General features: G+C 43.0%; 1 non-coding gene across 1 annotated transcript; it reads right to left on the bottom strand.

Moving 5' to 3' along the window:
- Positions 1–3,785: 3,785 nt before the first annotated feature.
- Positions 3,786–3,867, bottom strand: trnal-uaa (transfer RNA leucine (anticodon UAA)). Its single transcript has one exon. It is a non-coding gene; the product is annotated as a tRNA-Leu (tRNA).
- Positions 3,868–15,404: the final 11,537 nt, after the last annotated feature.

Raw genomic sequence — 15,404 nt, forward strand, 5'->3', positions numbered from 1 at the left:
ACATCTCTCGACTTCCACACTCCCATATCACAGGACTCAGCCCCTCCTATTTATCTTTTAGCTCCTTGTTCCTATCCCCTACATTGTTGATTAAGAGCTTATGCTCGAAACATCAACTCTACCGCTCCTCAGACGCTGCCTGATCTGCAGGCGTTTATCCGCACCACAATATTTGACTATACAATGTGAGAGAGATGAGTGAAAATTTAGTGATTTCCTTATTTCTGCTCTCGTCGTGTGATCATATCTTAATGACTTCGTTTAAAGGCAGAAGTTTGCTTACCCTTTATTTTGTTATGGAAGAAAGCAAACCAGATCCCAACTGCCCCCAACTCAGCCTAGTACAAAGCATTTTATCGGTTGGCATGACCTAAGTTCTGTACTTTTTGAAACGCAAAAGTCATGCGCTGGAAACTATGTGTGATTCGATATGTCTACCACAAAGCTTTCAGCAAAACATGCGGTATGTTTACAGCATTGCTAAAATAACACAAACACACATAAAACGATTTAGTAGAACTCGAAACCTTTGACATACTTAACAAGGTAATATATTGACCAAGCACTCACCGTCAGCTCTGTCACTGTGGCCACATTCACCATAAACATGCCTTTTTCAAGTGAACTCACGAACACAATTAACATTCTCATCAGCTGTTTCTATCATGTTCAGGAGAAGAAGCACCAAAACAAACGTTCTCCGCCTTTGATTTCGAAGAGGAAGCCATGTTGTCTAAGCCCTCATTCCAGATCAGAGAATTCACCCTTTCAGCTCAGACAGCCTGGAAAAAGCCGTCAAGAGAACCAAAGTAATTCCGTTAGATTTGTGTGAGCTTTATCGGGCTCAATTACTTTCCTTTGTCTTACTGGAAGGAAACACCTCGGGAAAGATAAACGTTGTTGGCCTGCTTGAAGGAGACGTTTTGGTATCATTACAACGATAAATGTAAATTTATTGTAGCTCTCTGCAAGGTGTATAATCTGTTCATAACATTGAGATGAGACGAAATCTGCATAAAACATAATTGCGATGCTAATTAAATGTCATTCAAGATATAATAATTTACAGAGCCGAAATTTCAAGTGTTCAAAAATGAAAAATCGTGAATCCCAATACAGCTCAATTATCTTACAACGAGATGATTCGTCTTCGTTTTCAGATGACGTTCGGTTAGATGTAACAATAGGTTACAACAACAGTGATTGCATTCTGGCAATCAATGCTTCACTTGTATCATCTGTATCCAAACAATGACTGCTGGAACATCAATGCTATGCATCCAGTTCCTTTATCCACATATAGAATCTAAAATCTAGACTCGGGCATAGACTGCAACGTGGAACAGTCATCGTAGAACCTTCGAAACTGTGCACGAATCTTCGTCTTTAATGTCAAAAGCCACGTTCAGTCCTTTCTTTAGAAATCCTTTGTTTTGCGTCTTCTTGTCGTTATATTTCTCTCTCCGTCTGTGTCTCCATGAACCCATGTGTCTATTATTGATCACTCCGAACACGAGACGATGAGGAAAAACTGAAGTCAGGAATTATAAAGGTGGAAATAAAATAAAATGTCCGTGAAATGTAAGCAATGAACATTAGCCGTTTGGAAGCATAGAGTGAAGAAGGTTAACTGAGAGATTAGAGGGGAGGAGATAAGAATATTGAACTGAAGGCAGAGTAACAAAGTACAGATGTACAGAAAGAAGAAACAATTCTGACCAGCCCAAAAGTGAATCCTACCAGATGGGGATCCTTTGTTTCAATCAGCACTATACTCTGGCCTGAGCTGTGTGCCCATGTAATTTGTTTGACGTTGTAAATATTGCATTTAGGTAATCCGTATCAATGGGTTAATGTGATGATCACCTCAGAGGCAGAGATTGACAATAAAGTGGCGAACAATATCGCGATGAAAAATGCAAGAATTTCACCATGCAAAGACATCATCACAGATTCACCACACCCAGGTCCACCCCAGGAGCTGCACCACCACACTCCCCCAAAACCAAAGTGCACAATCACTGATTGGAGACATGGGCCCATGGACAAACCTCACACGGACCCAAATATTGATTGAGCAAAGTGGGGTCCTGTGCTTCGAGCGTTCGAATGTCTTTCTTACTGCTGAGGACGTTGATTTGGCTGCACATGCCAGCACTTTTCCGAGGCAGCAGAATCGAGAGGAAAGCTGAATGTCTTTTTTTTTACTTTTGTTTTGATGTTTTAATTCCCCCGTCAACTCTTGTGTTCTATTTCTCTCACATTTTTAGTCACCCTCTCCACCTCTGTATGTTTCCCCAAAAGGATTCTCCACGAATCACTGGTTTTATGAAATCCTGCCGTTGTCTCTCCTCCTTCTACACTCCTTGTCTCTGTCTCTCATTCCAGGTCACACTTTCTGCTTCACAACCTATATTACTCCCCTCCCTACCCCCGTCTCCTTTTGACCATATCCCTGACTCTGCTTTCTCTACTGTCCTGGATATAAACTGCAGCTTCAGTGGATCATCAATGAGCGAGCCGCTCGCGATGTGGAATGGGCCGCATTTTACCAAACCAGTGAACAAACTAGGAATTCTATGATTCTCTGAATGAGAGGTACAACGTATTTTATGTGAAGAATTTGTGACTGCTTTTATTTTTGCAGATGTGCTTTGATTAGCTCCCCAGAGGCATTTAAATAATCCACTTACCCGTCAAACCCGAGCTGCTAGATGCCAACTCTTTTGTTTTGATTGTTCAATTCCAATTAGCTTAGCTTCCGTACAGTAGAATGTATTCACAGATGCATTATCGCAGATTTAACTGATGGCATTCAAATGAAATTGTATGAAACTTATCTGTATGTTAGAGTAAAGTATTTAAAAATTAAAATGAAAACATATCTTCATTGTGATGGTTCATTTTTTCCTGTAGAGGCGAGGTGTTTTAAACATATTGGTGCACGTTTAACACAGGTAAAAGCAGCAGAACAACCAGACACAGCAACAAATGTTCTCGATAAAACAACGACGTAATACTGGGTCGAACAATTCAATTAGTACATTACCTGGAATCATAAACAGTTCAAGTTTGGCTACTCAGTTCAAATTTTAATCAGAATAAAATGTACATTTCAATTCAAATTTTAATTGCGTCCCTTGAAAGTCTTAAAAACAATTACCCAATTAGATGCTCTGGGGTATGAGACGGGGGATATTGAGTAGTTGAAAGGAGGACTGCCACGTTTTTGCAGGTAACAATCTTCTTGAAAAAATACATCTCAGAAAAATACCTTTTGGATCTGTGACCTGTGACACAGAAGGTCCTAACAAGGAAAAAGAAGACACAGGAAGATCCGAAGACAAGAACCTCCAGCTGCCTGGTTTTGAGAAAAGAAGTGTTATTTTGTAAACCTTAATTGGGAGTTTTATCTGAATAGTATTATCGAAGGGAACGTCAAAATGGGTAATAGAAATACATTGTCAATCGTGGATTGTGAATTATTCTCTCTTTTACTTCAAAAAATAAGTTCTTAATTTTTACTTTGTGTCGTTCTTGACCAATCGAATTGTTGCAGACTCCTGTACGGCATAAATCGTGTCTGTGTTGCTGGTTTTGTAGTAAGCAGGAGGGTTCACGCAGTGTCGTAACGAGTCTAAACAAATTTCGCAATGCAAGTGTGCATCTGTGCAGTTCGTTGAGTGCACTGGAGATTTGCACCATTCATGACCTGGATGAAGTGACTCTCCCCGCCGCGATCTGAACCTCCAAAAGCAGAGTATATCGTGAAATTCACCCTCATTCGCAGTTGACAGGATTCGAACCTGCGTGGGAATACCCCAATGGTTTTTAAATCCATCGCCTTAACCACTCGGCCACAACTACAGATAGACTGTGCACTCTTTCATTTCCAGGTCTCTCCCTCTAGGGAGCTTAGCAGTAGTGAATCATTGTTTGGTTTATTTGAATTCAAAAAACACAGCTTTCAAATCGATGAAATGTCGGGACAAAGTGGGTCTGGGTGTTCCACCTCGATAGCTGGAATCGATATTCAGCTTAAAAGAAGGTGGAAATTGCAGGAAAATACTCAGCAGGTCGAGCAGGATCTCGGCTGGGAAAAGGCAATTCCACGTTTCAGAACTTGTTCAGAACGTTATCAGAACTCCGTTTTCTCCCAGTAGTACTGGCAAAGCTGTTGACATTCCCCAGAATTTTCTATTTTTCTTTCAGATTCCCAACATCCACAGTCCTTTACATTAACCATTAAAACAATACAGAAATTCCGTTGCGGTTCTGGATAAGATTCCTGTTGGGAAACATTTTCCTGATCACATTAAAAACCCGGAGCTATGTAGGAAAGAAAACAATGAAGTAGGAGCAATGAGAGATCCAACCTTGGGACGTCCCAAATCACCAACCGTTCGGTTAATGGATGAACGTGTTGACCAATTACGCAACAGACACGGGTGAACTGACTCGTTGCACGATCCATGAAGCAGTCTTTTCACGAATTCAAACTTCAGCCTGCCCCTCCCAAATTGATTGTTGTCCTCTATCAGTTTTACTATTCCAAAATAAATCCTTGAACATTCACTGTAGTGAAATGGCAACAGTCCTGTAACCTCTGCAAACACATCCATGTCACAGAAACCAACTTTTCTACAACCGGAGTCCTGCTTTCTTCGAGACTTTTTGGTAACTTGTTAGTACACGAGTTGTCTCGTGGTCCTGTAGCCGTGGTGAGGTTTGAATTCCTGACGCGCAGGAACGAAAATTCTTTCAATGTCTCAGATTGGTTCATGTCCAGAGAACAACAGAGTCAACTTTCCAGCCTCTTAAAGACTAGCTCTGTTAAGTTGGGCAATCTACCCTTCGTTCTCCTCAGATTCCGCTTCCCAAAGATATTCTAAAGTTTCCCAAAGCTGGAGACATGTGTTTACTGTTATTTTTCCTTTTTTTTTAACCTGCCAACTGGCGATATTTTCCCAAAACCTCTTGGCAATCCTCGGCCTTACATTATGTCCAGCGATGAGCAAACCCTTTTTGTCGAGAAATTACTGAGGGTGGGATTCTTCTCTTTGGAACAAAGAAGGTTAAGTGGAGATTTTCATGGTCTGTTTATACTGATGGGTGAGGGCGCAGTGCGGAGGGGTGGGTTGATGTTCTTGAAGAAATGTTGCCAACGATCATGTTCAGTTTCCAGAGGACTGGGACTTAAGATATGTAATGAAAAACGACATTTGCGTAGAGTATATAGGGCCTAATCTCAGGGGAACCGTTAATCATTTAAGACACAGACGAGGAGGATATTATGTCTTTCAAAGAGTAGAAAATCTGCAGAATTCTTTACAATGGAAGGCTGTCAAGGCTGAGTATAATCAAGGCTGAGATGGCGAGACAATCAGTCACTTTGGGAATCAAGAAGAATGGGGATAAGGCGGAAAAGTGCAGTTAAGAATCAACCAAATCAGACATGACCTCATTAAAAGGTGGAGCTGAACTGATGGGACGAATGGCTTCCATCTGTTCCAATATCTTATCTGTCATTTGGAAACTGCGAGAGACCATTATGAAGAAAGAGAATGCAGAACGTTGAGAAAAGATGATTAGAGTCAAACTGAGTCAACATCATTTGTTGAAAGGAAAAACACACTTGACAACTTTGCCATAGTTCTTTGATCATATTACAAGTAGAGTTGATCAAATTTTGGTCGGCATTCCATAAGGGACCATATCAAAAGCCATTGCACAAGGTAGGAGTTCACGGTGTTGAGCAAAAAAAAGGTCAGGATTGTCCGTTGTTTATTAAGTGGAAGACACAGAATCTGGATTATTGCGTATTTCTCAAATTGTAAAAATGTAATTAGCAAAGTGCTGGAATGGTCAGTCATAGGACTTCAATGATTTATACCTGAATTAATGACTTGGTGGAATTGGCAGAGTGGAATGTGTCCAGATTTACTGACGTTGCACAATAGGTGGAAGGGCATTTTGCGATGAGGACAGCGGAACCTGGAAATGGATAGTGACAGGTTGAATGGGTGGTCAAAATCTTTGCAGGTTCAATTGCATGTCGGGCGATGGAGTTCATGCACATGGTAGGAAGAGTCAAAAGACTGACTGCCATTAAAATCAAGAGAAACTCCAAAAAGTGCTGTACAGAAGAGTCTGGGTGCCCTTGTGCATGAAACAAACAAAGGTGAGTGACAGACTGATTTTTTTCTGCTAAAAGGCATGTTCTTTCCTAATGCTCATACTGAAGGAGCTGATGTCCCAGGAAATGACTGAACTGAAAGAGCCCTGCAAATTAATCGAAAACCAAGACATGTCTCTTGCTGTTCTTGGGACATAGCTGATGTATTGTTTACAGATCTCTAAAATTTATTGAAAATGGAGTCAGGAAAGGGAGAGAGAAAATTAAGGACACCCATGATTATTAGGTGAAAGTGAGTCTTGCAGATGCTGGAGGTTAGATTCAAGAATGTGGTGCTGGAAATGCACAGCATGTCAGGCAGCATCTGAGGAGCAGGAAAATCACGTTTCATGCAAAAGCCTTCGATCGGGAATTTGGTTGGAAGCCTCGAGAGTGGAAAGATAAATATGAGAGGATGGGGCCGGGCTGAAGGTAGCTTGGAAAGCAATAGGTGCACGGAGGAGGTTGTAAAGTTGATAGTTTGGAGGGGAGGATGATGCACATGGGTGGGAAGGAAATGGGACAGATGGGACAGGTCATAAGGACGGTGCTGAGCTGGACGTTTTGAAGTGGGGTCAGGTGGGGGAGGGGAAATGTGGAAACTGGTGAAATCTCAATTGATGCCATGGGGTTGGAGGTTCCCAATGTGGAGATTTGGCTTCAGAACATAGAACAATAGAACAATACAGCGCAGCACAGACGCTTTGGCTTTCGATGTTGTGCCGACCTGTGAACTAGTCTAAGCTCATCCCCCTATATTATCCCACCATCATCCATGTGTTTATCCAAGGATTATTTAAATCTCCATAATTTAACTGAGTTAACGACATTGACAGGCAGGGCATTCCACGTCCTTACTACTCTCTGAGCAAAGAACCTGCTTCTGACATCCGGCTTAAATCTATAACCCCGCAATTTGTAGTAATGACCACTCGTACAAGCTGACATCATCTTCCTAAGAAAAAGACTTCCACAGTCTACCCTATCTAATCCTCTTACCATCTTGTAACTCTCTGAAGTAGGTTTGATCGCTGCACTGTAGGTTTGATTCAAACCTACAGCTCAGCGAGCAGACCTACACCCGAAACCTCAACCTGAGCTACAAACCTTCACAAACCTTGCAAAAACCTTGTAACTCTGTATCAAATCCGCTCTCTGACTTCTTCTTTCCAATGAGAACATACCCAAGTCTCTCAGGTTTTCCTGATAAGACTTTTCCTCCAGAACAGGCAATATCTTGTTAAATCTTGTCTACAACTTTTCCAATCCTTCCATATCCTTCCTGGAATGGGGCGACCAGGCAGTTCAAAATATTCCAAGTGGAGCTACACAAGTGTTTTATTTAGTTGCAGCATGACATTATGACTCAGGAATTCAATCCTCTGCCAATGAAACCGAAAACAACGTATTCCTTCTTAGAAGCACGGTGGCACAGTGGCTAGCACTGCTGCGTCACAGCGGCGGAGACCCGGCTTCAATTCCTGCCTCAGGCGACTCTTTGTGTGGAGTTTGCACATTCTCCCGGTGTTTGCGTGGGTTTCGTCCCACAATCCAAAAAATGTGCAGGTCATTTGAATTGGCCATGCTAAATTGCCTGTAGTGTTATGGTAATGGGTCTGGGTCGGTCGCAATTCGGCGGGTCGGTGTGGACTTGTTGGGCAGAAGGGACTGTTTACACACTGTGAGTAAAAAAAAAATTAATAACCTGGCTGGAAACTTTCAGGAAACTATGTACATGGACTCCAAGATCAATCTGCACATCCACATTACCAAGAATCATTTCATTAACTCAGCATTCTGCCTTCCTGTTATTGTTCCCAAATTGAATTACCTCACCTTTAACTGCATTGAACTTCATTTGTCACCTCTAAGACCAATTCTGCAGTTTATCCAAGCTTCCCTGCAACCTGCAACAAATTTCCACGCTGTCCACTACTCCACCAATTTTAGTGTTATCTGCAAGCTTACTAACCCATCCACCTATGCTTGCATCTTAGTCATTTACGAAAATAACAAACAACAGTGGTCCCAAAACAGATCTTTGTGCCACACCACTCATGACCGGATTCCAGGCTGAATATTTTTCATTAGCCACCACTTGCTGCCTTCTAACAGAAAGCCAGTTTCTAATCCAAACTGCGAAACCATCGTCAATCCCATGCCTCTGCATTTTCTCCAACAGCCTAACATGTGGAAGCTTATCAAAGGCTTTACAGGCGTCATGTACACCACGTCAAGTGCCCTACCCTCATCCACATGCTTGGTCACCTTCTCGAAAAACTCACGAAACGATGTTGACCCTCTGAAATCAAATTGTTGCTGGCTGAATGATTATACACCCTATCTTATATACTCCGTTCCATTTTTTTTCCTAAAAGAAACGTATGGCTCACTGGTCTATGATTACTTGGGTCATCTGTATTACACTTCTTCAACAAGATAACAACTTTTGTTATCCTCCAAACTTCGAGTGCTATTCCTGTAGACAATATCGAAATAAAGATCAAAGGCAAAGGCTCTGCAATCTCTTCCCTGGCTTCCCAGACAGTCCTTGGATAGATTCCATCCGACGCAGGGGACTTACCTATTTTCACACCTTACAGAATTGTTAACAAGTCCTCCTTGTAAATCTCAGTCCCATCCAGTCTAGTGGCCTGTATCTCAGATTCTCCTCGACAACGTTGTCTTAAACCAATATGAATACTAATGAAAAGTATTCATTTGGCGCCTTCCTTCCTCCTCTGACTTCACACACAATTCATCTCTCCTATCTTTGACTAGTCCTAATCTTACTCTCGACATTCTTTGATTCCTCATATACACGTAGAAAGCCTTAGGGTTTTCTAAGATTTTATCCGCAAGCGATTTCTCATGTCTTCTCCTGGCTCTTCTGGACTCTCTGTACAGGACGTTCGTAACTAACTTGTAACTCTCAATCGCCCTAACTGAGCCTTCACGTCAAATCCTAACATATGCCTTCTACTTTCTCTTGGCATGAGCTTCAAGTTATTTCGTAAACAACGGCTGCTTCGCTCCACAGCTTCCTTCAGAAATGACAGATACACATTCATCAAGTACATGCAATATCAGTTCCTTGAATAAGCTCCACATTCCAATTGTGCTCATTCCATCCGTTTCCTTCCACATCAAGTGCAAACTAAATCTTGCCAAATTTCATCCTAATTGCCTTTCCCTCAGATATAACTCTTTCTCTGCAGTATATAACTATCCCTTTCTAATGCTTAAGTAAACATACTGAACTGTGTTCACGATCACCAAATTGCTCACCTACCTCCACATCTTACACCGGGCCAGTCCGTTACCCAGTAACAAATCCAATGTGGCCTGTGACTGTTAATAAGAGGCAGTCTGGCCGCAGGTTACGGATATGTGTTGAGGATGAGGCAGGAATTCATAAAAGCTGACAGTGACAAATAGTTTTTCTGCTCACCTCCCTCTGTTTCCCTCACTCGCAGGAGACTGCTATTATCATTTGGCGCAGCAATTCACAGATGATATCTTTGGTTGCTTCAAAACTTCTGAACACTGTGCAAGTGAGTAAAATAGTGCACCAGGACCAGGCTCAAATGACAAAGCCAAGAAAGGATGCATTGTCAGAGGGCCAGAACTGACAGAACGGCGCTTTCTCTTTCCAATGCAAAAGGTTAGTGCTGAAAGGGCGGGCGCTTTTGGAGGTTCAGTGCTGTGGGAGCTGACGCTGTCAGAGCATCAGTACTGAGGATGCAGAACCTCTCAGATGGTTAGTGCTGAAGGAGCGATTACTGTAATTCGGTCAACGCTGAGGAGTGGGCACAGTCAGATGGTTATTGTTGAGGGAGCAGGCACTGTTGGAGGGTCAGTACTGAGCGAGAGGATACTGTCACAGCGTCAGTGCTGAGTAATGCCATCGTCGCCCGTTCAGTGTTGGAAGATTGTGTGCTGTCGGAGGGTCTGTGCTGAGGGATTATATTTAATTTATTTCATGCTAATATTTCCAGAAACAAATCAAATGGCAGCTGGATATGCAAACTGTCCATCAAAAGATTCAATGGCAAGTTGTTGTGGTTCTGTTCGCCGAGCTGGGAATTTGTGTTCCAGGCGTTTCGTCCCCTGTCTCGGTGACATCCTCAGTGCATGGGAGCCTCCTGTGAAGCGCTTCTGTGATCTTCCCTCGGCCCTTTGTAGTGGTTTGAATCGGCCGCTTCCGGTTGTCAGTTCCAGCTGTCCGTTGCAGTGGTCAGTATATTGGGTCCAGGTCGATGTGTTTATTGATTGAATCTGTGGATTAGTGCCATGCCTCTAGGAATTCCCTGGCTGTTCTCTGTTTCTGAAGATTATTGGATAGGGCATCGTGGAGGTCGGTGTCCAGTGAACTTCCTTAGGGATTGGTTAGGGGAGCTCTGCTCTTTGCGAGTTTTATAAATGCGTTAATTGAGGAAGAGTAAAGGTGATGTAGTAATTTTGCCGATGACATGGAGGTTGGTGGAGTTGTCGATAGTGTATTCGGCTGTCGTGGATTGCAAAGAAATATTGCAAGTTTGCAGAACTGGTCTGATATATGGCAGATGGAGTTAAACGCGAAAAAGTGTAGAGTTGTTCACTTTGGAAGTGCGAATGTCAATGCATAACACAGGGTTAAATGATTGCTGGCAGTTTGGAGAAGCAGAGGAATCTTGGGTCATATTGGCTCTCTTTAGAGCAAGTGTCAAGCGTTAGTCTATCCCAATAACCATGCAAGTTAAAATCTACCAAGGAGCTTCCAGTTTTACAAATAAAATTATGAAATAGTTGTTCAAAGTGACAATCAAAATGAATAATTCGTTTCTGATGTACTTTAGGAGAACCTTCGAATGTAGTATCCACCCAGGTTACAATTAAAGTCGAGAAAGTTAAGATGATTTGAACAAGTTGATATGCTTCCTTGGAGATATTTCGATTGTTTGCCAATAAATTATATTTCAGGAAGCCACATTTGATAATCTCGTCACGACCAATCAGAGCTGGACCACGGAGACAGCTGTTGTGACTGACATTCATTTTAATAAATGCACCTGGAATTTCGGACATACCACGATATTTATTCTTCAGTAAATGTGCTGATATGATGTGTTATATGTGAAATGAAGAACGTGTGAATTCACAGTGAACTTGTACTGGAATGGGTCCTAAATACATATTATTCTTTGATGAAAAGCCGGACATGAAACGATGTATGTGTCCCGGACAATCGTGCTGCATTTTGACATCATCGATACAGTGACACATTCTCCCGAAGGGAACTATCTTTAACCAATCAGAAGAGAGTTAATTCTCACGGGGAATGGGCAGGAATGCAGCGAGGATAACTAGATTGGTATGATTAAGAACTGTTCACATTTCGAACAGAACTGAATAAAAAAGATGGCAAGTTTTACACCAATGTTTAATCTGTTGCTTGAAACTCCTGCATCTGTGTATGAGTATTTTATAAACTCATGGCACTCCTCAGGAGAAGGACGGGTCGAGTCGATCTGACCGCAGCAGTTGAAGATGGGGATTCTTTAAATCAACTGATCTTAAGTTGCTAAAGGTATTCTTTTCTCTTTCTTGCACAGTGAAGTCTTGTAGGAATCGAAAGTAACGTGGAGATGTTTTTTTTTATGTGTGGGACAGTTGATCGGTTATAACCCTGTGAATGAATGTACAGAATCGAGATAACAGTGACACATTGAAAATGTCAGAATTAAAACAGTATATGAAATCAGCATCTGCAATCAAGGATAATGTCAGATCTCATGCCTGAGATTCGTGGGCGAACAGAGCGTGAAATACACAAATAAAATCAGCTGACACTCAAAATGCTACTTCAATGAAGCAGTTGAAAGAGAGAACTGCAGATGCTGGAGAATATTCAGGAGCGTGTTCCTCAAAAAGGACAGTAGTTCAGGCATCTTCCGAGAAGCAGGAAAGTCAACGTTTCAGCAAAAGCCCTTCATTAGTGTTGAGGGTTTGAGCCTCGTGGGTGGAGAGATTAAATGGCAGGGGCGGGGGCCTGCGGGAAAAGCAGATGAGAGTGCAAAAGGAAGTGAGGGAAATGGTGATAAGTCAGAGGGAAGCGTGGGCCAGATAATTTGGAAGTCGGATGGACAGGTCGGAAAAGCTATGAGCGCGGTGCTGAGATGGAAGTTTGGAACAGGTATTAGGTGGGGGGGAGGGGATATGGGGAAACTGGTGAAATCCATATTGATGCCATGGTGCTGGTGGTTCCCGAGGCGGAAAATTAGGTGTGTTTTCTCCAAAGTCAGGTGGTAAGGTTGTGGCGATGGAGGTGTCCCAGGACTGGTATGTTCTCGGTGGAGTGGGACGGTAGTTGAAGTTTGGGGCCATGAGGCGTTTGTGCAGGTGTCCTGAAGCGCTTTACAAGTCAGCATCCTGACATCGAAATGTAGAGGAGACTGCATTGGGAGCAATGGATACAGTTACTGACATGTATGGAAATGGAGGTAAAAGTCTGATGATGTGGAAGGCTGCTTTGTGGCTTTGGACTCTGGTTGGCGGGATGTGTGGGCGCAGGTTTTGCAATTCCTGCGGTGGCAGAGGAAGTGGCCAGGAGGGATGGGGGGCATTGGTGTGGAAGTGGTCCCGAGGAGAGGATTGCGGACGGAATGGACTTTCTTTAAAGCGGGTAAGTGTGGGGAAAGTAATATATCTCTGGTGTTGGGTTCCATTTGTAGGTGGCAGAAATGGCGAAGGCTGTACGTTATCTGCAGAGGTAGCCGGGGTGGAGGCTGATAACTAGGGAATCTCTATCCTTTATGGGTTTGGAGGGGTGTGTTTCGAGTGTGAAGGTACAGGAAATGGATGAGATACGTGGGAGGGCTTCATCAACCACATGGGAGGGGAAATTGCGGACATTGGAAAGGCGGCCATCTGGTGTGATCTGTAGTGAACTAGTCATACAGTCATAGAATCATAGAGATATCCAGCAAGGAAACTAGCCCTTCGTTCCAAGCCGTCCATGCCCACTAGATATCCCAATTCAATCTACTTCCCACCTGCCAGCACCCAGCCCATAAACCTCCTAACCCTTCCTATTTATATACTCTTCAAAATGCATTTTGCATGTTGCAATTGTACCATACTCCACCTCTTCCTCTGGCAGCTGATTCCAAACACGTACAACCCTCTGTGCGAACAAGTTGCCTCTCGGATCTCTCTTATATCATTCACCTCACACGCTAAATCTATGCCCTCTAATTCTGGACTCTCACACGTCATGGAAAATACTTTGGCTATTCTTCCTATCCATGACCCTCCTAACTTTGTAAACCTCCATCAGGACACCTCTCAGCCTACAAAGCTCGAGGCAAAACAGCCCCAGCCTATTCAGCCTCTCTCTATAGCTCAAATCCTTCAACCCTGGCAATATCTTTGTAAATCTTTTCTGGACCCTTTCAAGTTTCACCACATCTTATAGATAGGAAGGAAACCAGAATTACACGCAATATTCCGAAAGGAGACGAAGCAAGGTCCGGGACAGCCGCAAAATGGACGCAATGTTCTGACCAATAAAGCAAAGGATACCAAAACGCATTGTCCACCATCGTATCTACCAGCGACTACACTTTCAAGGAGCTATGAATCTGCACTCCATGGTCTCTTTGTTCATCAACACTCCCTATGTCTTTACCGTTAAGTGGAAAAGTCCTGCTGAGCTTTGCTTTCCCAAAATGCAGCACCTCGCATTTACCTTAATTAATCTCCAACTGCCACTTCTCAGCCGATTGGCCTATCTGACAAAGAACCTGTTGTAATCTGTGGTAACATACTTTGCTGTCCACTACACCTCCAATGTTGATGTCATCTGCAAACTTACTGATTATGCCTCTTATGGTCACATCCAAATCATTTATGAGAACGACGAAAAGTAGAGGACGCAGCACCAATCCTTTTGGCACTCCAACGATCACAGGCCTCTAGTCTGAAAAGCAACCATCCATCACCACCCTCTGCCTTCAACCGTTTAGCCAGTTCTGTATTCGAATGGCTAGTTCCCCGTGTATTCCTTCAGATCTAACCTTGCTAATCAGTCTCCCATGGGAAACCTTGTCGAACGCCTGACTGGAGTCCACATAGATGACATCTACCGCTGTCCCCTCATGAATCTTCTGACTTACTGTAATGGAAAATTATCCATTTACTGTGAAATTTGAAAGAGAATGCTTTTCTAACATTTAATGCTGTGCTGAGCTTTGTAAAAAATACTTTGGTGAGGTTTGGAGCCAGCTTGTCTCTGTTTCCGTTTTGTAAACATTCAACTCCACCTTGCGACAGTCGGACACAGTGAAAGCAGAAAAACTGTTATGTCCAAGACCAAGGGATGAGAGAATAACAATTTGAGTTTTCCCAGTCTTTGCTCTTGAGTGTGAGATAAGAAACAGCATAAGGCAAGTATCTGAACAATGCTCAGATAACCCTTACATTGAGGCATCGAGATGAAAGTACGAGGGTCAATTCTGCTGAATTTAAATAAAGCTCCTTACTTTGCCCTTGCTAATAGTTGAGTCAAGTCAATTTAATTTCCACGACAGAAAACTTGAGGGCTCATCCCGGTACCAGGCGACTGAGTGGGATTCTGAAGATTCCTAGGAGGCGTAGGCGCCAGCGCCATGAAGGTGTTTACCTTCATATCGAGCGCTGAATTGGCCCTTTTGTGTGAGAGGACGAGGAATCTGTTAATCGCCCAAGCACCGGCGTTCGAATCGAATAGGTTCGCGGTAAGAGTCGTGGCTTAAGCAATCCTCCATCGAGACTCATTCTAAGAGAATAAATAAAGCAGGAACAGGATTCAGTGAACTCTCACGTGGCAGTAGAGCAAAACCCAAGGGAATATCCACCTCGAGACTGTTTCAGAGACAGCACATTTAAGGGTAGCTTTAGACTTGGAGCCACCACTGGCTGAGGTGGACTCACCAAAGGAGCACTGGATGCGTGGTTTCTTGGTTTACGAAAACCAAGGCATTGAGGCGGACTTGTCCAATGCGAGAGGGGACCTCCGGAGGAAAGAAAGCAAGTCAAAGGGAAAAGTTAACAGTACCGCGTGAGAGAGAGGGAGAGCTGAACACTTTTCCAGTTACACTAAAAATGGGCTCCAACAAGAGCAAACAAAAGGAGAGTCCACACAGGAGTTGAAATGGCCAACCGAAAATACAATACATGTTAAATAATGATGGCCCAGTGTGTGTAAAGA

Source organism: Chiloscyllium plagiosum, unplaced genomic scaffold (assembly GCF_037043375.1).
Source record: "Chiloscyllium plagiosum isolate Xiang-an unplaced genomic scaffold, Cpla_swu_hap1 HiC_scaffold_21, whole genome shotgun sequence".
NCBI lineage: Eukaryota > Metazoa > Chordata > Chondrichthyes > Orectolobiformes > Hemiscylliidae > Chiloscyllium > Chiloscyllium plagiosum.